A 12,690-nucleotide genomic window follows, 5' to 3' on the forward strand; every position below is an offset into this window, starting at 1 on the left:
GCAAATAGTGTCAGCTCATAGCCAGTCAGACGTGCACTGGTAAGGTGCAGCGCCTTTGTTCTGTTCAAAAGTGTGTCCACAGCATGGGGACCATGACTGTGAGATCAGTATTGAGGACGAGCCCTGCCGATTGTCGGATAGAGATGGCCACAGCCGCTACCCCTCTCAAACAGCTTAGGAGGGCTCTGGTGACGTTGTCAAGTAGAGCAGAGAAATAGGCACACAATCTTTGCTTGCCTCCAAAGGCCTGTGTTAGGACAGAGAGCACGCAGCCAACCGTTTCGTGTACGTACAACACGAACGGCTTATGATAGTCTGGAGTGCGAAGCACAGGTGCAGAGAAGAGCGCTATTTTTAGTTGCTCAAAAGCATGCTGGCAGTCATGCATCCTAGGCAGTGGTTTATACACATCTTTAGTGGTTAGGCACAGCAAGGACTTTATCGGTAAAGCAAAGTTAGGGTTCCAGTGGTGGCAATACAAAGAAATACCTATAAAGGTTCGCACAGCCAGTTGCGTCTTAGGGATGGGCATCTTAGTTATAGCAGCAATGCGCTCGGGTGTTAGGTCACCTACTGTCGAAGGAGGGAAGGAGACTAAGTAGATGACCTCCTGTCGACAATATTGAAATTTAGAAAGGGACACTTTATGATCATGATGGGCCAAATTTAATCATAATGTAACCATTGCATCCTTGCAACCCTTTTCATTATCTGAAGCTATTGAGAGGTTGTCCACGTACTGCAATAGGACATTACCCGAGGGAAGGACGAGGGAGTCCAATTGGCTTTTTAAAGCTTGGCTATAGATACTAGGGCTTTCAGTATAGCCCTGAGGAGTCAGACAGAATCTAATTCTTCTGCCGGTCAGGGAAAACCCAAACAGATACCTGCTATCTGGGTGTATGGGGATGCTAAAGAACGCATTCTTCAAATCAATGACAGGAAATAATGTGGCAGAGGGAGGAATCGTGGTCAGGAGAGCAGCCCTGTCAGGGACAACAGGGAAATGGGGGACCACAGTCTTATTCACCTCATGCAGGTCATTCACAAAGCGGTAGACATCGGGGTGATCATCTGAGGAACCCGACGGTGCCCTTTTTAAGATGGGAAGAATAGGGCTATTGCACACATTTGCAGTCGTCTCCTCAACAACCCCAGACACAATCAAATCAGGTATAATCTGCAGCAGCACCCGTTCTTCTGCCTTTGGTATATAGTACTGGTAAAGACGAGGCGGAACAGCATTGTCCTTAACTCTGATGGTGGTTGAAGGTATCTGCAACAGCCCTACATCCGTATCACCTGTAGCCCATACTGTCGTTGGCACCTCCTTAAACTCAGCGGGAAGGGGCTCATCTTTTGACAAACACTGCTTAGAAATCATTACATTGGGTCCTATGGTCATATAGACTCCATCCGGGGAGCACAAAATTGTTGCATGTAACTTCAAGTCTAAACCCATTAAATTCTCTCCACAGTTAGATGTCATTAAGAAGGGCAAATCTGCTGTAAAAGGACTGATAGTCAGGGCCAGTGGCTTAGAGATGGGGCTCACAACCAGTATACCTGAGAAGCCTACTGAAACGTAATTTTGGCCAGACATGGCTGCCCCAGGCACCAGTGAACGAGAAACACAGCTATTCATTGCACCTGTGTCCACCAGGAATTTCTTCACTGAGCCCTGCATTTCAGCAGTAACATAGAATCTCTGCTGATCCACAGGGATCTGAACTGATCCCTCACCCTGCCCCTGGCTTTCCTAGCCGTGGGTATGTCCCGTCACTTCGTCCAAATCATAATCATCATGGTAATACTGTCTCCTCCTTGGGTCTTCAAAATAGTTCTGCTTAGACCGACCTGGCTACTCCTCTCCTTCCCGGCCTGCGCCATAGCCACCTGCTCCTCATTGTCGTCATTTGGACTCCCGTCCCCTCGGAGCCTCAACTCTTTGTGACTGCGTCAGGCACTCACTACACCAATGCCCATTCTCCTTACAATACGTGCACTGGTTCAGCCCCACAAGTGTAGTATTCCTGCTGGTGTGTGGCAGCTGCCGGGACGGACCAATGCCCCGTCCTCTACCATTGCCTCGGGATGCCTGTTGCATCAACACCTTCGTCTTCAACTCCTTATTTTTCTTCTCTACCTTCTCCTTCTCTTCGTTCTCTCTGTGCTCGTAATACTGCCATACTTAATATTACCGATGGGGAGGAGGTAGTCCAAGTGCTTTCCGAAGCCTGCAACCGAGTTGCGATCTCAGGAAGAAAGTTTGTAACCAACTTGTTAACAAACGGCCGGACAACTCCCTCCATCCACAAATCCTGTCTGCTACAATCCAAAAACACCACTTCAAACTTAGTGAAAAATTCAGATACACTTTCATCTGGCGACATGCTGTTAACTTATCCCAGTCTATGCTTCTAGGTGGGATCAAGAAGTTCATATACGTGATAATTCGACCCGGCAAAGCTAGTATCTCAGCCTTGGGCTTCTTGCCAGGCTTCCTCTCTTTATCCCATGCCCTGATCCCACCCCAAGTGCCACCCAACTCCACTACGTGGTCCTGCGTGTGCACCTGCCGCCAAATGTCAACCGGCAACAGCAAACCGAAAAACATCTCAATATCAGCCAGCGTCATCACCGTCGAAGACAAAGCCTCTGTCAATGTTTGGTATTAAGCAGTCTGATTTTTTTCTAGGGTTGGGCAACTGAGTCTTAAGAAACAAAACCTAACTCCTACTCCACGGAGTATAAACCCACTGTTCCTGGAATCGGGCCTCTACTCGCAGCCTGATGACTTGGTCCTGCCCATTCCGAAACTCTGGTATTTCGGGGTGGTAGATGGGATGCACTTCCCTCATCTGGAACTGGAACACTGCAATCAGGCTCTTTTGGATCGACCTGCCTCTGTATCCAATCATCCTGGTAAAATTACTAAAAACATAATTAGGGGCCATGACAGCTGGATACCCACTGTCCCGAATATCATAGATAATTTGGGGGGCAACACCATTAAAACACTGCTCCCATAGCCCAGTCAGGGTAGCCAACATATGCTTGAGGGCATGCTGTTGCACGAACGGCTCATAATCTTTAAACACACTCCACACATCCTCCACACTGTAAATCGGACTCCGGGACCCCTGAGCGGCCTGGACAGCCACCAACCATCATCTTCTCTGCATCACCCAGATCAGACCGAATTAACACTCACCCCATTCTTTCCTTAGAAGCCTCTCGATCCTCATCATCCAGTCCCCGCACTGGTGTGCCAGCATACAACAAGGGCAAGGAAAGGAAGTGAGGAGAACACACTTGTAGATGTTACGGGAACTGGAGATACCAATGTCTGTGTGGTGGGTGTGAGCAAGACAGGTAGGAAAGAGCCAAGTGCAATTGGCACAGCAGATAGGCCTAAAATTACTGCAGTCTCAGCCGAAGGGGAAATAAGGGGTGCTCCATCTGAAGCAGCTGAGTCAGGGGAAGGGGAACCGGAGGCAGGAGCATTGGAGGCAAGGTGCTGGGTCGGCGGGGCTGCTGTATATACCCTTTGCATGGCATAAGGAGGTGGCAGCCACACATCTAACAGATCCTCCACAAAGGGATCGCCTTCTTCCTTTGTAACATAAGATTATCACATTGCAATCTAAACTTCCGGTCAGCACACTTTATACCCTTCTCTATCTTCTCTCTCTCATATGCTATAGCCCTTTTGCGTTACTGTCTGCGTCTTCCCTCTCCAGGCCTCCTTCTCCACTCTTATCCATCTTTGCTTCGCTTCCTTTTGCCATACCTGAAGATAGTCAAACATTGACTGCCTGCTTCTTTTTGCAAACAATTTATCCTGCAAGAAGTACAATTTCTGTTCATCAAAAGTACCTGTCAAAAGCCACTGTAACACAGCGTTGCCCCTTGTATATTTGTGCCATAATGTACTAAACATAATAGGGCCAAGGTCATGCTTAACATACGTGGTAAAGTTTGGGGTGCCTTCTGGAGGCGCATGCTTCCTCTCTTCGAATCGAGCATCAGCAGAAGAACAACGGCACCCCAAACAACAGGACTTGCTAAAACAGGGCATCTTCAAGAATAAAGAGAAACAAATTTGCTACTTGTACCTGACAAGTGACTTCCCAATTCCATCCCACAGGTCCGTCCTCGGACCATACTGAATGCTCAAAGGCCAAAAAAACGCTCCGCAGACAGTTCTCCAAATCAGATTCCACATCACAAGTCCCAAACATTAATCAAACCCCTGGTGTTTTCAAGAAAAAGCCAAATTCACCAAGTAGCCTAACAGAGGGTCCACAGACACCCTGTATCTCCAAAGCAATCCGCAGACCTATCAGATTCACAAACAAACCAAGAAATGGTCTCCAGACTGTATCCAAAATTATTCAAGACGGTGCCATATTTACCAAGAATCAAGACAAACTCACCTGGAGCACACAGGTTGAACAAAGTTATTCTCCACTGCCGACTCTTCGGGCCTAACGACCAATTCCAAGGGTTTCGCCTTTCTGGACCCCAGCTGGGATGACCACTAGACGAGGCGCCGCCCAATCAGACAGGCGGGGCAGCTGCGAGAACTAAGCTCCGTCGTGTGGGGATCCCTGATCCGCAGGTCCGACTTGATGGGACCCCATCCTCCACACCAGATTGCAGGCAGGGATGGGACATCCGATGGAGTCACTGTTCGGGCGCCAAATGAAGGAAGGGACCCGATTGGGGTAACCCGAGTCACTCAACACCACCTGTCTGCCTTCCCAATAAATAAAGAGTCGGTCAGACAGTAGAGAATACAAACAAGTTAGTTTATTACTAATACGCTGCAGCGGAGCCCAGTCTTCCCAGTCTCCTGAGATGCCTGCCAAATGACTGACTCTCGTCCACACGGTAACACAAAATATACATTTCCAACACCTCTAAAGTCCCGCCGAAACTGGAATTTTCCAGCTCCGGTCATGGTGAACAAACAAGGCAAACCTGGATGAGCCATGGCACAGGGCTGAGTACATGCTATCTCGACCCAAAGGCCACTCAGTCAGTGCCTACCATTCTAAGATGTGGAAACGGGTTTACCTAATAGCAAAGGTATGCAACAATAGATCGTACATTCATTAGTGCAGCGAAGCTTCAACCTTGAGTAATACAAGCTAGAGGTGCAGAGGCAGCCTTTCTGCTGAGGCAAGCGTTATAAAACAGGAGCTCGATCTCAGTTACGAAACAAGATGGCGACAAGAAAGATGGCGCAATGAATGCTATCTTAACACGGAGTGGAGCATAATTGTTGCTTTGGGAACACTTCAAGTCTGTGCATTACGGGAAGAACATTTCAAATCTAACACCTTAGTCCCAAACCCCTGGTTACACATGTGCCCTCTTCAGTAGTGTCCTGCCAGACCATGATTACAAGAGAGTGAGAAATGGGAAGAGCTCAAATTGCAGTCGTGGAACAAAAATAACTTCTTACCGGGCAGGTTATTTCACCACTCACAGCCTCAAGCGATCATCAATACAGATTCCTTCCTCCTGAGTTAGGTAGCTCCAATGAGCAATTTCACTATCCTAAAACAATGGTCTCCACAGGACCCTCACCTCCACATGAATATACTCGAGCCAATCTGCATTAGGGTGGTACTTATTTTATCAAAAAACATGATGACCATTTATTATGTACAAAAACAGGGAGCACACACTCAGCTCTGTTGTGCAAACCTACACAAACAATTTGGCATTCGCCATTCATCATCCAGTATACTTGATGCTGGAACGTTTCTGGAGGTGGACAATGGCTTAGCATATTGCCTCAAAAAGATTCTACAGCAGAGGTCTTCAAACTTTTTGATGCCAAGACCCCCTTGTAAAACCTTTTTAGGCGTAAGGTCCCCCTTCCGACAAAAGTTTCTAGAAACTGGCACTCCTCATCATCAACTTTTGACAACCATAAATGCGCCTGTTAGACCTCATCACATCCATCCATCATTCATCCACCCACACTTTCACACATCCATCCATCCTTTCATCCTTCCATCCATCCTTCCATCCATAAATCCATCCTTCAACCATCCACCCTTTCATCCTTCCATCCATACATCCATCCTTTACCCATCCACCCTTCCATCCATCCACCCATCATTCATCCACCCACTTTTTCACACATCCATCCATCATTCATCCATGCAACCTTTCATCCATCCACCCTTTCATCCATCCACCCTTTCATCCATCCTTCATCCGTCCACCCTTTCATCCTTCCATCCATCCTTCCATCCATCCTTTCATCCATTCATCCACCCTTTCATCCTTACATCCATACATCTATCCTTCATCCATCCACCCTTTCATCCTTCCATCCATACATCCATCCTTCATCCATCCACCCTTTCACCCTTACATCCATACATCTATCCTTTACCCATCCACCCTTCCATCCATCCACCCATCATTCATCCACCCACCATTCATCCACCCACCTTTTCACACATCCATCCATCATTCATACATGCAACCTTTTATCCATCCATACATCCATCCACCCTTTCATCCATCCATCCTTCATCCGTCCACCCTTTCATCCTTACATCCTTTCATCCATTCATCCACCCTTTCATCCTTACATCCATACATCTATCCTTCATCCATCCACCCTTTCATCCTTCCATCCATACATCCATCCATCCACCCTTTCACCCTTACATCCATACATCTATCCTTTACCCATCCACCCTTCCATCCATCCACCCATCATTCATCCACCCACCATTCATCCACCCACCTTTTCACACATCCATCCATCATTCATACATGCAACCTTTTATCCATCCATACATCCATCCACCCTTTCATCCATCCATCCTTCATCCGTCCACCCTTTCATCCTTCCATCCTTTCATCCATTCATCCACCCTTTCATCCTTACATCCATACATCTATCCTTCATCCATCCACCCTTTCATCCTTCCATCCATACATCCATCCTTCATCCATCCACCCTTTCATCCTTACATCCATACATCTATCCTCTACCCATCCACCCTTCCATCCATCCACCCATCATTCATCCCCCCACCTTTCCACACATCCATCCATGCATCATTCATCCATACAACTTTTTATCCATCCATACATCCACCCACCCTTTCATTCATCTATCCATCCTTCATCCGTCCACCATTTCATCCTTCATCCACCCTTTCATTCATTCATCCACCTTTTCATCCTTCCATCCATCCATCCACCCTTTCATCCTTCCATCCATCCACCCTTTCATACATCCATCCATCCACCCTTTCATCCATCCACTCATCATTCATTCACCAACCTTTTCACATATCCATCCATCCTTCATCCTTACATCCATCCATCCATCCATCCATCATTCATCCACCCTCCTTTTCTGTGACTCTCTCATGGGGGGTAGGAGGGGGGGTCAGTATCTCTGTGTCTTCTTCCTTCTTTCCCGCTCATGGGAGGGCCTCTCTGTGCCACCCTGCTGGGGGCGGGAGGGGGGACGTGTCACGGGACCCACAGCTCCAGGCACGCAACATCCATTATACTCAAAGGGCTACACTACAGCCTGCTCCCCCAGAGCCCACACCCCACCCACTTTCCCCCCTCCCCCAGCTCGTGTGTGTGAGCCCGGCTGAAACCGTTTCAGGGACACACCGAGTACTTGACAGGTCTTTAAAAGACCTTCTACTTGTTAATGAGCCTTTGATGTTTTTCACACCTCGGTCAATCAATCAAAGGCATTTATAGTAGCACTACCTACCCGTAGGGTCTCAAGGCGCTGGGGGGTGGGGGGGTGCCGTTACTGCTCGAACAGCCAGGTCTTCAGCTTCTTTCTGAAGGAGAGGTGGTCTTGGGTCAGGCGCAGGTCGGTCGGGAGGGAGTTCCAGGTCTTGGCGGCCAGGTAGGAGAAGGACCTTCCTCCTGTAGTCGCTCTTCGGATGCGGGGCGAGGGCGTGGTTGGCTGAGCGGAGGTGGCGTTTGGGAGCGTAGAAGTTGATTCGGTTGTTGAGGTAGCTCGGGCCTTGGTCGTGTAGGGCTTTGTGTGCGTGGGTGAGGAGGTGGAAGGTGATTCTTTTGTTGACGGGGAGCCAATGCAGGTCTCTGAGATGTCCAGAGATGTGGCTGGTTCGTGGGATGTCGAGTATGAGTCTGGCTGAGGCGTTCTGGATCCGCTGGAGTCTCTTCTGGAGCTTGGCGGTGGTACCGGCGTAGAGGGCGTTGCCGTAGTCCAGTCGACTGGTGACGAGGGCCTGGGTGACGGTCTTCCTGGTCTCGGTGGGGATCCACCAGAAGATCTTCCGTAGCATGCGTAGGATGTTGAAGCACGCCGAGGAGACGGTGTTGACTTGCCTGGTCATGGAGAGGGAGGAGTCCAGGATGAAGCCCAGGTTGCGTGCGTGGTCTGTTGGTTTGGGTGCGGTGCCCAGGGCGGGAGGCCACCAGGAGTCGTCCCAGGCGGAGGGCGAAGAGCCTAGGATGAGGACCTCCGTCTTGTCTGAGTTCAGTTTCAGGCGGCTGGTCGTCATCCACTCGGCTACCTCTTTCATCCCTTCGTGCAGATTGGCTCTGGCGGCGGCGGGGTCTGTTGGTCAGGGAGAGGATCAGCTGGGTGTCGTCGGCGTAGGAGATTATGTTGAGGTTGTGTTGGCGTGCGATGGCCGCGAGGGGGCTCATGTAGACGTTGAAGAGGGTGGGGCTCAGCGAGGATCCTTGAGGGACGCCGCAGATGACTTCGGTGCACTCTGACTTGTACTGTGGTAGGCGGACTCTCTGTGTTCTTCCGTCGAGGAAGGAGATGATCCATTCCAGAGCCTTCTCCTGGATTCCGACGTTGCTGAGGCGCTGTACTAGGGTGCGGTGGCAGACAGTGTCGAATGCCGCGGAGAGGTCTAGGAGGATGAGGGCCGCTGTTTCTCCGTTGTCCATCAGGGCTCGGATGTCATCGGTGGCGGCGATGAGGGCGGTCTCGGTGCTGTAGTTGGCTCGGAAGCCAGACTGTGAGGGGTCGAGGGATCCATTCGTCTCAAGGAAGGCGGCCAGCTGCTTGTTGACGGTCTTCTCGATGACTTTGGCTGGAAACGGGAGGAGCGAGATGGGGCGGTAATTCTTGAGTTCGGTGGGGTCCGCTGTGGGTTTCTTGAGTAGAGCGCTGAGTTCGGCGTGCTTCCAGCTCTCAGGGAAGGTGGCGGTGTCGAAGGATGTGTTGATGATGTCTCGCAGGTGGGGTGCGATGACAGCGTCGGTCTTGTTGAAGACGTGGTGGGGGCAGGGGTCGGTCGGAGATCCTGAGTGGATGGAGTTCATCGTGCGGACGGTGTCTTCGGTGCTGATCGGAGTCCAGGCACGGAGGGTGGTGGTGGGGGGTGGTGGTTCGGTCGTGGTGTGCGTTGGTTGGTTGTTGAAGCTGTTGTGTATGTCCGCGATCTTGTTGTGGAAGTATGAGGCGAGGGAGTTGCAGAGGTCTTGCGATGGGGTGATGTCGTTGTTTCCTGCGCTGGGGTTGGAAAGCTCTTTCACGATGTTGAAGAGTTCCTTGCAGTTGTGTGCGTTGTTGTCCAGCCGGTCCTTGAATGCAGTTTTCTTGGCGGCGCGGATCAGCTGGTGGTGCTTCCGGGTGGCAAGCTTGAAGGTGGTCCTGTTGTCCGGTGTTGGTTCCCTTCTCCAGACTTTCTCGAGGGCTCGGCAGTTCTTCTTGGAGCTCTTGAGTTCGTCGGTGAACCATGGGGCTTTCTTGCTGCCGGGTCTGCTGGGCGGGGTCCTCAGTGGGGCGAGCTCGTCCGCGCAGTTGCTGATCCACTTCGGGAGGTTGTCTGCGGCCTGGCTGAGGTTCGCTGAGCTGGCAGGAGGGTGCTGGCTCAAGGAGGTGGCGAGCTGGTCGGCTGTGATCTTGTTCCAGCTTCTGCGGGCAACCTGTTGCTGGTGGTGGTGGGTCGTCGTTCTTTTGAAGGTGAAGTGGACACAGCTGTGGTCCGTCCATTGAAGCTCTGTGGCGTGGCTGAAGGCGATGTCTGTGCTGGATGAGAAGACTGCGTCGAGTGTGTGTCCGGCGAGGTGGGTGGGGGTGGATGCCAGCTGCTTGAGTCCAAGATTGGCGAGGTTGTCGAGCAGGGTGCTGGTGTTGCGGTCGTGGTTGTTCTCCAGGTGGAAGTTGAGGTCCCCCAGGAGGATGTAGTCAGTGGAGGGGAGGGCATGCGGGCTGACGAAGTCGGCGATGTCCTCGCTGAATTGGGTGCGTGGTCCCGGAGGTCGGTAGATCAGGGTGCCTCTGAGGGTGGTCTTCGGGTCGGTGTGGATCTGGAAGTGTAGGTGTTCGGCGGTGGTCAGGGTGTTGTCGGTGCTGGTCGTGATGCGGATGGTGTTCCTGTGGATGATGGCGATGCCCCCTCCCATCTGGTTGGCGGTGCGGTCCCTCCGGGTGATCTTGTAGCCCTCTGGGATGGCGATGGCGATGTCGGGTGCTGAAGAGACGTTCATCCAGGTCTCCGTGATGAAGGCAACGTCAGGGGCTGTGGTGTCGAGGAGGTTCCAGAGTTCGATGGCGTGTCTGTGGACGGAGCGGGTGTTGAGCAGGATGCACCTGAGGTGGGTGCTGCTGGTGTTCGACTTGGCGGGTGCTGGTGCGAGGCAGGTCCGGATGCAGGTGAACTTGCAGGCGTGGCAGCTGAAGGGTCCGTGGGTGCGTCGTGGTGTGGCTTGGTAGCATCCTGGGAGTCGGCCGGTGTTGAGTGCGCTGAGGGTGGCGGCGGTGTACGTCAGGCGGGTCGGCCGGGGTCCTCGGGGGCCAGGGGTCCTGGCACTGGGCGCGGTCCAGGCGCGGACGGGCGTAGACAAGCTTACCTTTGGCGCGCCTTCGGCGCACAAACGGCGCGCCCGCTGCGTGTGACCGCTGCGCGTGACCGCTGCGCGTTCGCACGGTCGCCATATATGGCGAAGTGCGCCGGGGGGGCGGAGTAGCTGGGAGGCGGGAGCGGGGAGGGTACAGGCCTCCGCCGTGAGCACCCTCGATCAGCCCAACACCAGGAATTGCATGCCCCTGACAGAATCTGCGACCCCCTTCCAAGGACTTCACGACCCCCCTGGGGGTCGCGCCCCACAGATTGAAGACCTCTGGTCTACAGCAAACCCATAAGTGGGAGATCAATTATTACTTCCAACAATAGGGCACACGAGAAATCAATCTGTTTGCCACATACAAAAAAGCGGAAAGCCAAACCGTCACCAGCAGTCCCTGGGAAATGCCCTATAGATTAACTGGTCAGGGATATTTGCATATGCCTTTCCCTTGCTACCACTAATTCCGTATATTTGGTCAGAAAAATGTGCACTAATGACACTGCTCTTCATAGCTCCTGCCTGGGCTGAATTACCATGGTTCTTTCTACTTCTGGTACTGACCATTCACACTCCTTAAAAGTTGCACCCATGACCAGATCTGTTCATACAACATCAGCAGTTAATTCATCACAGCCCAGAGCTTGCAGTCAAAGGATTTGGCACCTGAGGGACTAACATTTAAATATTTAAAGTTTCATGCCGAATACATGCACATTTTTAAAGAGGACGGAAGGCTTACCACATAATCATATTATGCAGCGAAACTATAATAATCCTTGCAGACACCCCTTAATGGTCACAGTACAACTGTCAATTGTTACTTGCTAGAACTCCAGAAATCAGAAGTTATCTACTCTTCAGTACATGCCCACATAGCTGCAATAGCGACCTGCTTACAAGACTGACAACACCAGTCTGTTTTAAAGAATAGTGTTGTTAAAATCTGTATGGAAGGTCTTAAGAGAGTAATCGCTCCTAGGTTACCACCAATCCCTGGCACATTAATATTGTCCTCACTCATTTTAGGGGGCCTTTTGAGTCCCTGCACTCTTGTCCACTGCAGCGTCTGTCATGGAAAGTGTCATTCTATGAAGCAGTCAACTCTCTCGGTAGAGTGAGTGAATTTCAAACTTTGTTGGTTGAAGAGTCCTTCATCCATGTGCACTAGGACAGGAGTTCTTTGAACACATCCGCACTTCTTACCAAAAGTATCTACTTTTCATGTTAATCAGTCTATCAAATTGCCTTTCTTCTTTCAATAGCCACAGCTGCATGTGGAAAAGGCTTTACACATTTTGGATGTAGAAGAGCCTTTATCTATTATGTTGATCATACCAAGTCCATCAGAATGACCAGGCAACTATTATTTGTTGTGTTTCACCAGCCTTACTTTTGCAAACCAATCCCCGAAAAGGATCTTGTGGCCCAAATGTACTGTAAAATTCATCACACTCTATACCAAGAGCACAAAAAAGGTGTCCTATTTTTTACATTCAGCATTCCATTAGTATTGATTTGCAAAGCTGCTATTTGGGCACCTGTCTACACCTTCACCAAACACTTCTGTGTGGACAACAAGATGCAGACGTTGGACGAACAGTACTTGAGACGTAATTCCAAACATCTCTCACCCCTGCTCTCAACCAACTGCTTTAAGAGTTTGATTGTTGATTTTCTGTCCATGGCCAGTAGGTGATCTACTGACGAAAATGCTGCTAAAGGAAATCAATATTTATCTACAACAATTGGTTTGCAGCTTGCAGTGCTGTAGATACACGTGTGCCCTACCCACTTCCCTAGAGGCAAGTTCACAACAACACGTGTGGCCTTCTTATAACTATT

The 12,690-nt window shown here is 50.6% G+C and overlaps 1 protein-coding gene across 4 annotated transcripts in view; it reads left to right on the top strand.

Moving 5' to 3' along the window:
* PDLIM1 (PDZ and LIM domain 1) overlaps window positions 1-12,690 on the top strand; it is a 366,558-nt gene that overhangs the window by 322,907 nt on the left and 30,961 nt on the right. The window lies entirely within an intron of this gene.

The sequence above is a fragment of the Lissotriton vulgaris genome, chromosome 5 (genome assembly GCF_964263255.1).
Source record: "Lissotriton vulgaris chromosome 5, aLisVul1.2, whole genome shotgun sequence".
NCBI classification, from domain to species: domain Eukaryota; kingdom Metazoa; phylum Chordata; class Amphibia; order Caudata; family Salamandridae; genus Lissotriton; species Lissotriton vulgaris.